At 41.7% G+C, this 12,500-nt stretch overlaps 1 protein-coding gene across 4 annotated transcripts in view; it reads left to right on the top strand.

Moving 5' to 3' along the window:
• The window catches only part of FAT3 (FAT atypical cadherin 3), a 583,627-nt gene that overhangs the window by 420,332 nt on the left and 150,795 nt on the right, over positions 1-12,500 (top strand). The gene's annotated exons all lie outside the window — the stretch shown is intronic.

The following is a 12,500-nucleotide window of genomic DNA, read 5'->3' as shown; positions in this document are numbered from 1 at the left end:
AAAAAAAAAAAAAAAAAAAGAAAAAGAAAAATGTCTGCACAGTATTGATGATGAATGACACCTGACATGGCAGCAGTTAGGAACACAATAGAGAAGGGTGGGCCAGTTATTGTGATTTTTTCAGGAGACACTGGGCATTTGAATTTTTATGTGATTTCTCTCTAGTTTTCAATGGAGACAGAAATTTTTCAATAAACTGTATGGGCCAAATAAAAGTATATCTCTTGTCCCCAGTTCATGATCTCTCCCTTAGTCCATATGTGCTATCATACATACACATGGACCTCAATTTTTTAAGTTAATAGCTTTAAAATTCATATTTTTAGGTAGACAAAGTATTAAATGACCCGCTAAGTTGCCCTGCAAACCTAGGTTGAATTGCTGAGAGGAGAAAAGCTGTGTTTCCTGAGCTGGTAATTAGAACAGTGTCCATATTTTTGCATTAAGGCTTTACTGTGGAAAGAAAGACCAAAAATCTGATGCCTGGAGAGTGTTAGAGCTTACAACCAAATCACATCATCAATGGAGCTAAGGAATGAGAGTCTGCCAGGGTAAAAGTAACGTAAAGTGTGAGGTCCGGTGCTGTGAAATAAGAGGGGAAAGCTACTAATATACACTTCCCATTATAATTTATACCTGGTGGATTCTGTTTCACAGAGAGGGGAGTGTGGAATCATGTATTGATTGACTAAGGCCTTGGTGTCAGGGGAATTGTGAAATAGTGCAGGGGGATTTAGTCTCAGGGCTAATGTGATGTCACATCTTGGTTCATGGCAGAACTTTCTTAATGACCCACATGTGAGCACACAGATTGGACCCATCTGTTTGAAAGGGGGAGTTAGCACAGGTGTGGTAATCACCATCGTTCTAAATAAACTTTGAGGAGGTGTTTAGTTCCTGCTGATAGGGAAGATTCGAATCAAGCAAGTTTTATGAATAGAAAATGATGAGCGGATGAGCCTGGAAGGAAATGGAAATGTGATGAGATTAGTAGCTGATGTATACCTCTCTGCAGGGAAAGAAAAGCTTTAAGAGATGTCAGGCTGGGAAATACTTTATTTCCTGAAGTGCAAAGAAGAGATTTGGACAAAGATGTAATATTAGCAGCCACTGCCAAAGTGAATCAGTCAAGGATCTTTCTTAAAAAGCTGCCATTTAGCAGTTGCTGGGTCTACACATGACAAGGAAAAGATGCCTTCATTGTCCTGAGATACAAGGTTCAAAGGTGCATTCAACCAACAAATACTTACTGACCACCAACTCTGCGCTAGCACTGTACTATCCCTGGGAGTGGCTCACAGACTTGTGGGAATCAATGCCCTGCAGAAGACAGACCACAGGCGCACTGTCTCTGGATGGATTGTGAGTAGATTTTGTCCTGGGGCTCCCCAGTACTGTGGTATCTTTGGGCAAGGAGAAAGATCACAAAAATGAAGAGTATGATTCAATGGCCTGAAGACCTAACTTCCATGGTTCCATGGTTCCATGGGTCACGGAGCCCCTCTGGTTTGTACCTTTTCAAAAACAACTTTTTAGGAAAAAGAAACTTTCTGAAAGACAGTTCAGAGCAAACTCTCATTAGGTTTTTCTAATCTGTTCCCCAAAGATTGGCAATCCTAGCATTTAGTGAATGGATTTTTTTCAATTGAAGTGTAGTTGATTTGCAGTATTGTGTTAGTTTCAGGTATACAGCAAAGTGATTCAGTTATATATTTATATTTTTTTCAGATTCTTTTCCATTATAGGTTGCTAAAAGATATTGAAGATAGTTCCCTGTGCTATACAGTAAATCCTTGTTGCTTATCTATTTACATATAGTCATGTGTATCTGTTAATCCCATACTCCTAATTTATCCCTTTCATCCCTCCTTTCCCCTTTGGTAACCATAAGTTTGTTTTCTATGTCTATGAATCTGTTTCTGTTTTGTGAATAAATTCATTTGTATTTTTTTTTTAGATTCCACATATAAGTGATATCATATGATATTTGTCTTTGACTAACTTCACTTAGTGTGATAATCTCTAGGTCCATCCATGTTGCTGCAAATAGCAACATTTCATTCTTTTTATGGCTGAGTAATATTCCATTTTGTATATATACACTGTATCTTCTTTATCCAAGTGAATGGATTTTCTTGTTTCCATGACTTTGTCAATGGCTTTCTCTGTATGGAAGGTAATACACCCTATTCTCTTCAGAAAACTGCTCTATTCCATCCAGATTCACCTCTTCTTAAATCTTACCTACCTACCTGCCTTCCTTCTTTCCTTCCTCCCCTTCTTTCCTTCCCTACTTCACCGCATACTTTAATGTTTTCTTCCTCCTTTTCTTTTCCTTCCTCTCAACTCTTCCTCCCCTACCTCCTTTCTTTCCTTTCATTCCTCATCCCTTCCTTTTAAAAAATTTCAGATAGAGACTTTTCCCTTATAAAACAAACCGTTCTCTAACTGTATTCAACCTAGTAAATATACATCTCCTGAAATACCTGAGCATATGTCCCTCAACTGTACCTAATAGATAGCAACATGGGATAGGGAATGCAGGGTGGGAAGGGACCAGGATACCTTCCCATCCCCACTTGATTTCTTAATGCCAAATTATAAGTCAAATAAGAGGAATTAAATGTAATAAATCTAAAGGCAGATAGTTTAAGGCTGGTTTTTTATTTCTTTTCCTCCTCCATGGAAAATATGAGTGATACTGGGGATTTCAGAAAGTTTATCTTCAAGAGTTGCTCCTCCTTTGAAACCTACCCTCTAATTTACTGTTTGCTCATAGTTTCCTTTCTAGAAATGTCAGGAAGCACTTGTGTTCCCAGCAATGCAGGAGTCTGAACCCATAGGCAGACAGGTCTGAATTCCACCCCCTGCCTTGGTATCAGCCCCTGAGTATTCTTTGAGAAGGTCATTCTCTGTTGCTTCACTTGTGAGGGGGAGATAAAGTTGTTTTCAACCTCTCCTCTGCTATCTTGGGTGGATTAAGGATTTAATGTTTGGGAAACATTTTGAAGATAAAAAGTAAACATGAAAAGTAAACATAACATCTACTCTAAACACATTTCTTTTATTGTTTCAAGAGTCTAGCATTTTGAAAAATACCTAAATTAAAGCCTCTGCCATATTGAAATCACACAGATATCTATATCTGGGAATTTATGAATGTATGCCTCATTTGAAACTCAAAGGGCACCTTGAAATTGTGGAACTAATCTCTTGGAAAGATTGAGGTTATTGCCAGTAATATGATGTTGGGTTAAGAAGCTCATTGGTCTACACCCATTTCCTCATCTGTAAAGTGAGCAGATTGAAGCAGAATGGGGTCTAAACTCCACGTACTCTTGAATTCTCTTAACATCTAGTGACTGTGCTTTCCTGAATATAATAGAGGTAAGGAAAGAGAGTTTCTCCTACCCTGAGGTTCTGCAATACATATGGCAACATGGCAGGGATAAGAAAATACTCAACAGTGGTCCTTTCATCCATTTGCCTACCTGTGTGGTGTCCATAAATGGAGACACCCAAGCACAGGTAAGTGGTAAAAACTGTGCTATCCACAACTGGTCCTTGGTGAAAATAGATAGGCATCCTCACCAGAATTAACTGTCAGCAGCACCAGCATCTAAAATCCTACCCATGGAAAGAGTGTCCTTTGAATCCAGTGACCTCCAGGCATATTGTGTTAGAATACAATCAGATCCAAGAGAAGGGTGACATTATTTGTAATTTATTACAGGACTTCCTAACCATTTTCCCTTTATGGTGCACATAGAAGATGATCACATGTGTATGATACCTTTAGGTAAAGGGAAAGGCCAACCCCAGTTAGAGATCCAGCTGTAAGAGGTCACAGGCATCTACCCAAGAGTTAGGAGGATCAAATATTGCAGCACATCTGACTCTGACTTGCCTCATGTGGTTGGAAGCTCTGCCTTAGTTTAAATGGCTTTATCTTTAGATTTCTTCCTTGCACAGAATCTATTAGCCAGGTCTTTAGACTTTTGATAATGAAACGGGGGGAGGTAAAAATAAATCTCTCTTAAGCTATGTCTTCTGCTTTAGAAGAGTATCAGGTGCTGAAATAGCTCAGACCAATCAGGAGACTCAGAAAAAGGGCACAGAGTACTTCGGAAGAAGAAGGGGTATTGCCAGATGGGCAGAAGGTATGCGGCAGCCAAGTCGGGAGGCTGAGATATTTGGGATTTGGGGCGTGTTCAGCCTAGACAGTGGCAGATGGGTTGGTAGTAACAGCACTCTGGATAATTTCATCCTAGACGTGTGAGGCCACATCCCACCTGTGGTGTGAAGAGTGAACTGTTGATGCCTACTGTGGCCTCAGGGTGCAGCTGCCAGATTGGAGCAGCCAAGGCCCACGTGCCATAGACTTGCCAGCTTTGCTCCAAGCTGAAACGATGGTGCCGAGGCCAATGAAAGGGCATGTTCCAACCGTGTTCACAGGAAGGAGTTGGGACGAGCATTTAGAGGAGAGACAACATGGGGTGGTGGTTAGGGGCATAGACCCTGGCCCAGGTTGAATCCACTTTACTTTCTAAGCCTCTTTTTTTTTTTTTTTTTTTTTCTGATGTGGACCATTTTTAAAGTCTTTATTGAATTTGTTACAATGTTGCTTCTGTTTTATATTTTGTCATTTTGGCTGCAAGGCATGTGGGATCTTAGCTTCCCGACCAGGGACCGAACCCACACCCCCTGCCTTGGAAGGCGAAGTCTTAACCACTGGACCACCAGGGAAGTCCCACTAAGCCTCTTTCAAATCTGCCTGTGTGGGGATAATTATCCCACCTTCCCCCTGGGACTGATTTAAGGATAAATGAGTTAATATTTATTAAGGACTTAAAAGAGTATGTGCACAGGTAAACACTAAGTGCCTGATGAGTAAGAGATAACAGAATTGGCCACTGGGGACCACTCAGTCTCACCCTCCTTCCTCCCATTGCCTTTATCAGGGAGAAGGGCATGGCGAATTCTGTAAGGGGGCTGAAGGTGTAGACATGTAACAAAATAGTAAAAGAAGGTGTAGCTGTACTAAATAAGTCTTGGAGAGCTGAAAGAAGTTGTAGCCACGACCCATGACCTGGTGGCAGTCTTTCAGCAATTGAAGAGGACAGGAAGGGTGCCACAAGGCTGGAGACGAAGATGATCCCAAATATCAAAGGAGGGAAAAGCTTGACTCTAGAAGCACAGCCACGAGCTTGATGCTGATCCAAAGCCACACTTGGGGAGGGAATTTTAAACAGATGGTTAACAGATGCTTCTACACAGGACGGGCTGCTCAGGATAGGGAAAAGAGCAGGAGCTGGGACGCCAAGCTGACTTGGGTGCAAAGCCACGTCCCGTCACTTACTGGCTGAATGGCCTTGCAAAAGTTACATCACTTCTGGGTCTTATTGTCTCCAGCTGTAGAATAGAAATGGCAGTGTCTCCAGGGTTCCTGTGAAAAATCTTGATAAAGTAAATGATCACAGAGAACTGAGCAAAGCAGACATGCAGTCAGTGATATCCGTGTAACCAAAGAGGCAGCAGAACACAAGGTTTAGAAGAGAGATCGTGGCAAACTTTTCTGTAAAGAACCAAATAACAAATATTTTAGGCTCTGTGGCCGATACAATCTCTACTTCAAGTACTCAACTACACCTTTAAAGCAGGAAAACAGTCATAGATAACAAGTACTCAACTACACCTTTAAAGCAGGAAAACAGTCATAGATAACATGTTCGTAGATGGTATGAATGGGTGTGGCTGCAACCCAATAAAGCTTTATTTACAAAAACAAGTGTCCAGATTTGGCTGTAGTGTGCTGATCCATGGTTTAAAATCAAGCAGCCAGGAATAAAACAAGGCCTTGCCATGATGAGCAGTGTGACCTTGGACAAGTCCATAAATTGAGTTGCTTTGTCTATCAAATGTGTTGTAATAGTAGTACCTATCTCATGAGATTGAACAACAAAAGGAACCATTAAAGGAGCTTGGGCTGTGCCTCTCACAGTGAGTCCTCGATGCCTAGTAAGCTTTTGATACCTGCTTCCTGTCATTGTTAGGATTATCCCAGTAGCCTAGAATAGGGAGCCAAAACCTCCAGTAAGATGAAATTGAATAGGAATGAATGTAAAATCCTGTACTTTGGCCTTCAAAAGGAAACCACACATAGTTTATTGCTTCTCATAGAAAAAAGACCTAAATTGTTTAATGCAATCATGTCACAGAGCTGTGTAACAGGACTGCCACTCAATATAAGTAGAGTCATTAGCTGAATAAATGGACTTGAGATTGTCTCTAAAACTACAGCAATTTACACAAGTCTGAGTAAGTTTGATATGCTATTGTTTTGTCCTGGCCATCGTATTTTAAGAAGGAAGCTGGTATATAAGAAAATATCCTGACAGAGGCAACCAGTATAATGAATAGCAATTCATTATACATAATGAATGACCTGAGAGATGATTATATGAATTAGAATTTTTTCAGCCTGGGGTGAGGATTCTCAAATATCCTTAAGGATTTATGAGTATGGTAGTTTTAAAATACAGCTCCCAAATTACTTGACCCTCTTCTCATCTAGAGGTGGGGTTTATGACCCCACCACTTGAATCTGGACTCTGGGACTGCTGGCCAACAGAATGTCGATCAAATGATGCTGTGCCAGTTTCTGGGTTCAAGCCTTAAGAAGCTGGTGCCTGCTACTGCCTGTCCTTTAGGGCTTTTGCTCAGAACCCAGCCACCATGCTGTGAGGAAGCACAGGCCACACAAAGAGGCTTCTTGTAGATATTGGCCCCCTTGACCTCAGAGGTCCCAGCCAGTGGCCACCATCAACCAAAAGACTTGTTTGATGACCACAGGCCCAGATACCTATGACTTGAATTGCATGAAAGATTCCACACAAGAACTGCTCCATTCAACCCCTAGAACAAGGAGAGTTAATAAAAAGATTATGATTATCTTAAGCCACCTAATTTGGGGTTACTCAGCAGTAGATAACTAGGACAATGTGGGAGGGGAATTTGAGTTTTTCTGTAGAGTTACAAAGAGTAAAAGTAGTCTATAGGAAGCTACAGTCAGTCTAGGCCAAGAATAGGTAGATAGAAAGAGGTTCAATAAGAAGAAGAACTTTGGAAAGATTGAACCTATCAAACAACAAGTGGACTGCTTCATAGGGCTTAGTTCTTCTTATTGAAAATATCTAAATTAAGGCCAGATGACTGCAGGTCGGGAACATTGCAGAGGATTGGGGCAAGGGGGAGGGGTGAATTTGATAGGAATCCATGCTCACTGGTTGGTTGGTTGGTTGATGTCCCAATTTGCCTAGAAAAGAGTTTTGTACCTAGAAGGCACTGGATGGATATTTTATTAATTCATTTAACAAATATTTATTGAATGCTTATTACATCTACTGTTGTAGATGCTCAGGAAATATCTGTGAACAAAAGAGGTGAAAATCCATGCATATTCGGAGCTCATATTCTTAAAGAGGGAGACATGCAATAAACAAGCTTACATGTGAAATGTATATAGTATATCAGATGATATAAAGTGTGAAAGGCAAATATAAAGTGGAGCGGGGGGAGAGATATGTAATTTCTGAAGAGAGGTTTACAATTTTAAATATAGGGGAATTCCTTGGCAGTCCAGTGGTTAGTGGCCTGGAAATAGCCATTTTTGGTAAATTAAGGGTTGAAGAGAATGACAGAATTGAACACTTCATCTTAGAAATATTGAATATATTCTCAGACACTCTTGTAATCACTGGGGACAAGGCATTGGACAAAACACAAGGTCTCGGCTCTCAGGCATCTTATGTACTTATATTCTACTACATGGAGAGGTAAAACTAAAATAAATACATCAGGCAGTTTCAATGATTGAGAAACATGGCCTTCCACCAGCTGCCATAACTCCAGAATTCTCAACGTTGACTCATTTTTGGTCCTATAAAGCTCTTGCATCTTCCATGGATAGACTTAACAACAGGTTCCTCTTTGTAATTTTGTCATCATAATGCATTGGGCCATGCTGATTGCCTTCTGGCTCTGCCTGGTATTCACAGACCACAAGGGTATGATAGAAAATTGAAACGGGCTGCGCTGTCCTTTCAGGGGTACTGTGTTATTTCTGGTTCCTTTTGCTAGTTGTAAATAGCTAAAGAAATTAATCTTTCAGAACTTTGATTAATTGCCAAACCACTGACTATTGATCAATGATGAGAGCAGAAAATCTAGGTTAGGGTGGCAGAGTGAGAGGACACATGGAGAGTTTCTAAACAATAGCTAATTCCTTGCATCATTAATGAAAAATGATGCAGAGGAGGAGATACTGGGGATTCATCTCAGTTTGGCTTAGGTCTCCAGTGCAGCTCCTCCTTCCATATAGGCTAATTCCACGTGATGGGCTGAGGTCTAGGGCAGCATGAAGTGTGAAGTCTGAGGAGCTGATGGAATTGTCAACAATTAATATTCCAGGTACCAACATGGCTGGAGACATGAGTGGGTCTAGAGGAGTGATAACGGACGTTAAGACTTTGAGTTAGTTCAGTTCAGCAAACGTTTATCAAGAGTACACTAGTTTCCAGGAAAGAGATGAAGAAAACAAGGTTCCTACCTTCGAGTGGCTCACAGTGTCCTGAAGGAGCCAACACACAAATAGATCATTTGAGTAAACTAGACAAGTGTCCACAGTGGCAAGCAGTTTTGGAAGTAGCTAGAAATCATTATGAGTAATCATGGGATCGTCAATGTTCTCAGTGATGCAAGATGGGTATGAACCCCAGAGAGTACAGTTAAAATTGTGTCTACCTCTACCTGACCCCCATTCAGAGAATCATAAAGCACTTGGGAGATCTTACGTTATCAGTCTCTTCATTTCCTACAGATAAAGAAGCAGAGACCCTTCACTGTCTGAATGTTCTCTCCATTTATTATCATAGGGAAGAGTTTGGGGTAGATTAATTCTCAATTTCACTCAACAACATGTATTTGGCACTTAGAACTGTCCTAGGTGTCAGAATAGAACAAGGAATGCGATGGTCGCTGACCTCAAGTTGCTCATGGTCTGGAAGGATTGAGCACAGACCAACAAGCAAACAGACACATAAAATTGTAAGATGATAATTAGCATCCTGGAACGATGCACGTAGTGGAGTGGGAACAAGGTGAGGGTGTCTACAGCAGTCTGCAGGAGGCAGGAATGGCTTCACAGAAGGAGTGTTTGAATTGAAGCTTCTGGAATGAGTCAGGCATATTCCCGAAAGAAAGCCTTCTATGGAGACAAACAGCTATGCAGAGGAATGGAGGTGTAAGAGCATGGCATACTCAGGAACCCCCAGGCTCACCTTGTAGCTGAGCATGGAGGGTGGAAAGGGGCAGGTAACACATGTTGATAATCAAGGCAGGCCACATCCTCAGCCTCAAGGAGCCCCTGAAAAAATGCTATGCAGGTCAGTGACATGATCAGATTTTTGGGGAAGAAATAACGCCTTACAACAAAGGTGAAGGCTAGAGGCGGGGAGACCAGGAGGCCCCTGTGGGAGTCCAAGCAAGATGCAAATGAGGCCTGTTCCAGGGCAGTATGGCAGAAAAGATTGGCGTGAGGGGTGCACGTGAGAGATGCCTGCTGGCCACCACGTTTTCTTGGATGTGGATAGTTAGAACAGGGACACTAGATGGATGCCGAGGATTCTGGTGCAGACCAGTGTGTGAGTGAATGTGGGGGGGTGGTCATCACTGAGATAACACAAATGGAAGAAGGAGGAGGTTTGAGGGTAATGATTTGTCTGTGACTTTTGCGGGGTTGGGGTGCATGTGAGGGTCCAGAGAGAAGATTCCTAGAAAATAGTTGAACGCATTGGCTTGGAGGTAGGGAACGTGGTTTAGACACAAGAGTGCATATCGGGGAATGATCAGCAAGCAGGTGGTGGTTAAAGCCTTGGGTAAGGAATTGGAGGCGTTATGGGTGGAGAGGCAGCTTGGGGTGACTTCATAAAGGGCCTTGAATGATCTACAAAGGCTTGACAAGGTGAGACAGCTTTGGCTAAAGATCTTGTCCAAATAGGACCTGAGTTAGAGTCTAATTTATTAAATAAGTAAACATGGAGCATGGCTTGACACAAAGGTGAGAGCAGTGAACAAAAAGGCAAAATCTGTTTTTGCCCTTATGCAGCCTATCAGCTTGGTGGAGAACCATGTATTTAATTAATTTCCACCACCGTAAGTGTTGCAAAAGAAAACTATAGGGTGAATTAAGAGTACATAATTCAGGAGGCGGAGAGAGTGGGGGGCCGGCACTTGGTCTGTGAGGTCAAGGAGGCATCTCTGAGGAAATGGCATTTCAGCTAGATCCAAAGGATGAGTAGGCACGATCCAGTGAAGGGAGGGGGAGAGGACGGCATGTGCAAATGCCCTGAGATGGAAGACACTGTGTTGGAGCACCTGAAGGATGCCCGCGTGGCCTGAGGGAGCATGAGAGCTGGTACCCAGGATGAGGCGGTGATGTAAGTGTGCCTGCTTCCCATTGCGTGCTTAGAGGCTGCTTCATGAGCCTGCGCAGCTGCCACCCTTCTCTGCCTATAAGCAGATACCTCGAGGACCTGGGTTTTTAAATCCAGGTCACCTCCGAAAGGAAGCATCTTTATAGCAGCAGGATCCTCAAGTGAGCAGTGAACTGCAGCCAGGAGGGCCTCTCTGTTCCTTGGCAGCCACCTGGCCCTGAGGCAGCCCCAGAGCTCCACCTCGGAGCCCACTGCAGGGAGTTTGTTGACAAGCAATGAGGAGGTGATTTTGTGCACGGTAAAGACAGCGAGAGTTGTCTGGATTTGGAAGAGGGGCCTTTCAAGCAGTAAAGAGAGGCAGAGGAGTTCAGCAGCCAGGAAATCAACATGTTTTGGTCAACACAGCTCACCTGGGAGTATAACATTTTAGTTCAGCAGCAGCAGTAAAACATGCCTCTCCAGAACTTACCATGTCCAGGAATTAGCTCAAGAGTCAAAATCCAGCCTTGGCACCTAATGACCTTACGTGTTTCTTCTGTAAAACATAACAAACCAATTGGGAAAATAACCCTGGAAGGAAACTGGATGGATTTTTCTTTTTTTTTACACAGAAGATTCTTATTAGTTATCTATTTCATACATATTAGTGTATATATGTCAATCCCAATCTCCCAGTTCATCCCCCCCCACACACTTTCCCCCCTTGGTGTCCATGCGTTTGTTCTCTACATCTGTGTCTCTATTTCTGCCCTGCAAACTGGTTCATCTGTACCATTTTTCTAGATTCCACATATATGCGTTAATATACGATATTTGTTTTTCTCTTTCTGACTTACTTCACTCTGTATGACAGTCTGGGTCCATCCACGTCTCTACAAATGACCCAATTTCATTCCTTTTTATGGTTGAGTAATGTTCCATTCTATTTATGTACCACATCTTCTTTATCCATGTGTCTGTTGATGGACACTTAGGTTGCTTCCATGACCTGACTATTGTAAATAGTGCTGATGCTTTTAAGTTTCATTAGGTCCCATTTGTTTATTCTTGTTTTTATTTCCATTACTATAGGAGGTGGGTCAAAAAAGGTCTTGCTGTGATTTATGTCAAAGAGTGCTCTTCCTATGTTTTTCTCTAAGAGTTTTATAGTGTCCAGTATTACATTTAGGTCTTTAATCCATTTTGAGTTTATTTTTGTGTATGGTGTTAGGGAGTGTTCTAATTTCATTCTTTTACATGTAGCTGTCCAGTTTTCCCAGCACCACTTATTGAAGAGGCTGTCTTTTCTCCACTGTATATTCTTGCCTCCTTTATCAAAGATAAGTTGACCATATGTGCATGGGTTTATCTCTGGGCTTTCTATCCTGTTCATTGATCTATATTTCTGTTTTTTGTGCCAGTATCATATTGTCTTGATTACTGTAGCTCTGTAGTGTAGTCTGAAGTCAGGGCGTCTGATTCCTCCAGCTCTGTTTTTTTTCCCTCAAGATTGCTTTGGCTATTCGGGGTCTTTTGTGTCTCCATACAAATTGTAAGACTTTTTGTTCTAGTTCTGTAAAAAATGCCATTGGTAATTTGATAGGGATTACACTGAATCTGTAGATTGCTTTGGGTAGTATAGTCATTTTCACAATATTGATTCTTCCAATCCAAGAACATGGTTTATCTCTCCATCTGTTTGTGCCATCTTTGATTTCTTTCATCAGTGTCTTATAGTTTTCTGAGTACAGGTCTTTTACCTCCTTAGGTAGGTTTATTCCTAGGTATTTAATTCTTTTTGTTGCAGTGGTGAATGGGATTGTTTCCTTAATTTCTCTTACTGATCTTTCGTCGTTAGTGTATAGGAATGCAAGAGATTTCTGTGCATTAATTTTGTATCCTGCAGCGGCTTTACCAAATTCATTGATTAGCTCTAGTAGTTTTATGGTGGCATCTTTAGGATTCTCTATGTATAGTATCATGTCATCTGCAAACAGTGACAGTTTTACTTCTTCTTTTCCAATTTGT

This window comes from Physeter macrocephalus, chromosome 16, assembly GCF_002837175.3.
Source record: "Physeter macrocephalus isolate SW-GA chromosome 16, ASM283717v5, whole genome shotgun sequence".
NCBI lineage: Eukaryota > Metazoa > Chordata > Mammalia > Artiodactyla > Physeteridae > Physeter > Physeter macrocephalus.
The sequence above is the reverse complement of the archived record's forward strand: the minus strand, read 5'-3'. Positions and strand labels throughout refer to the sequence as shown.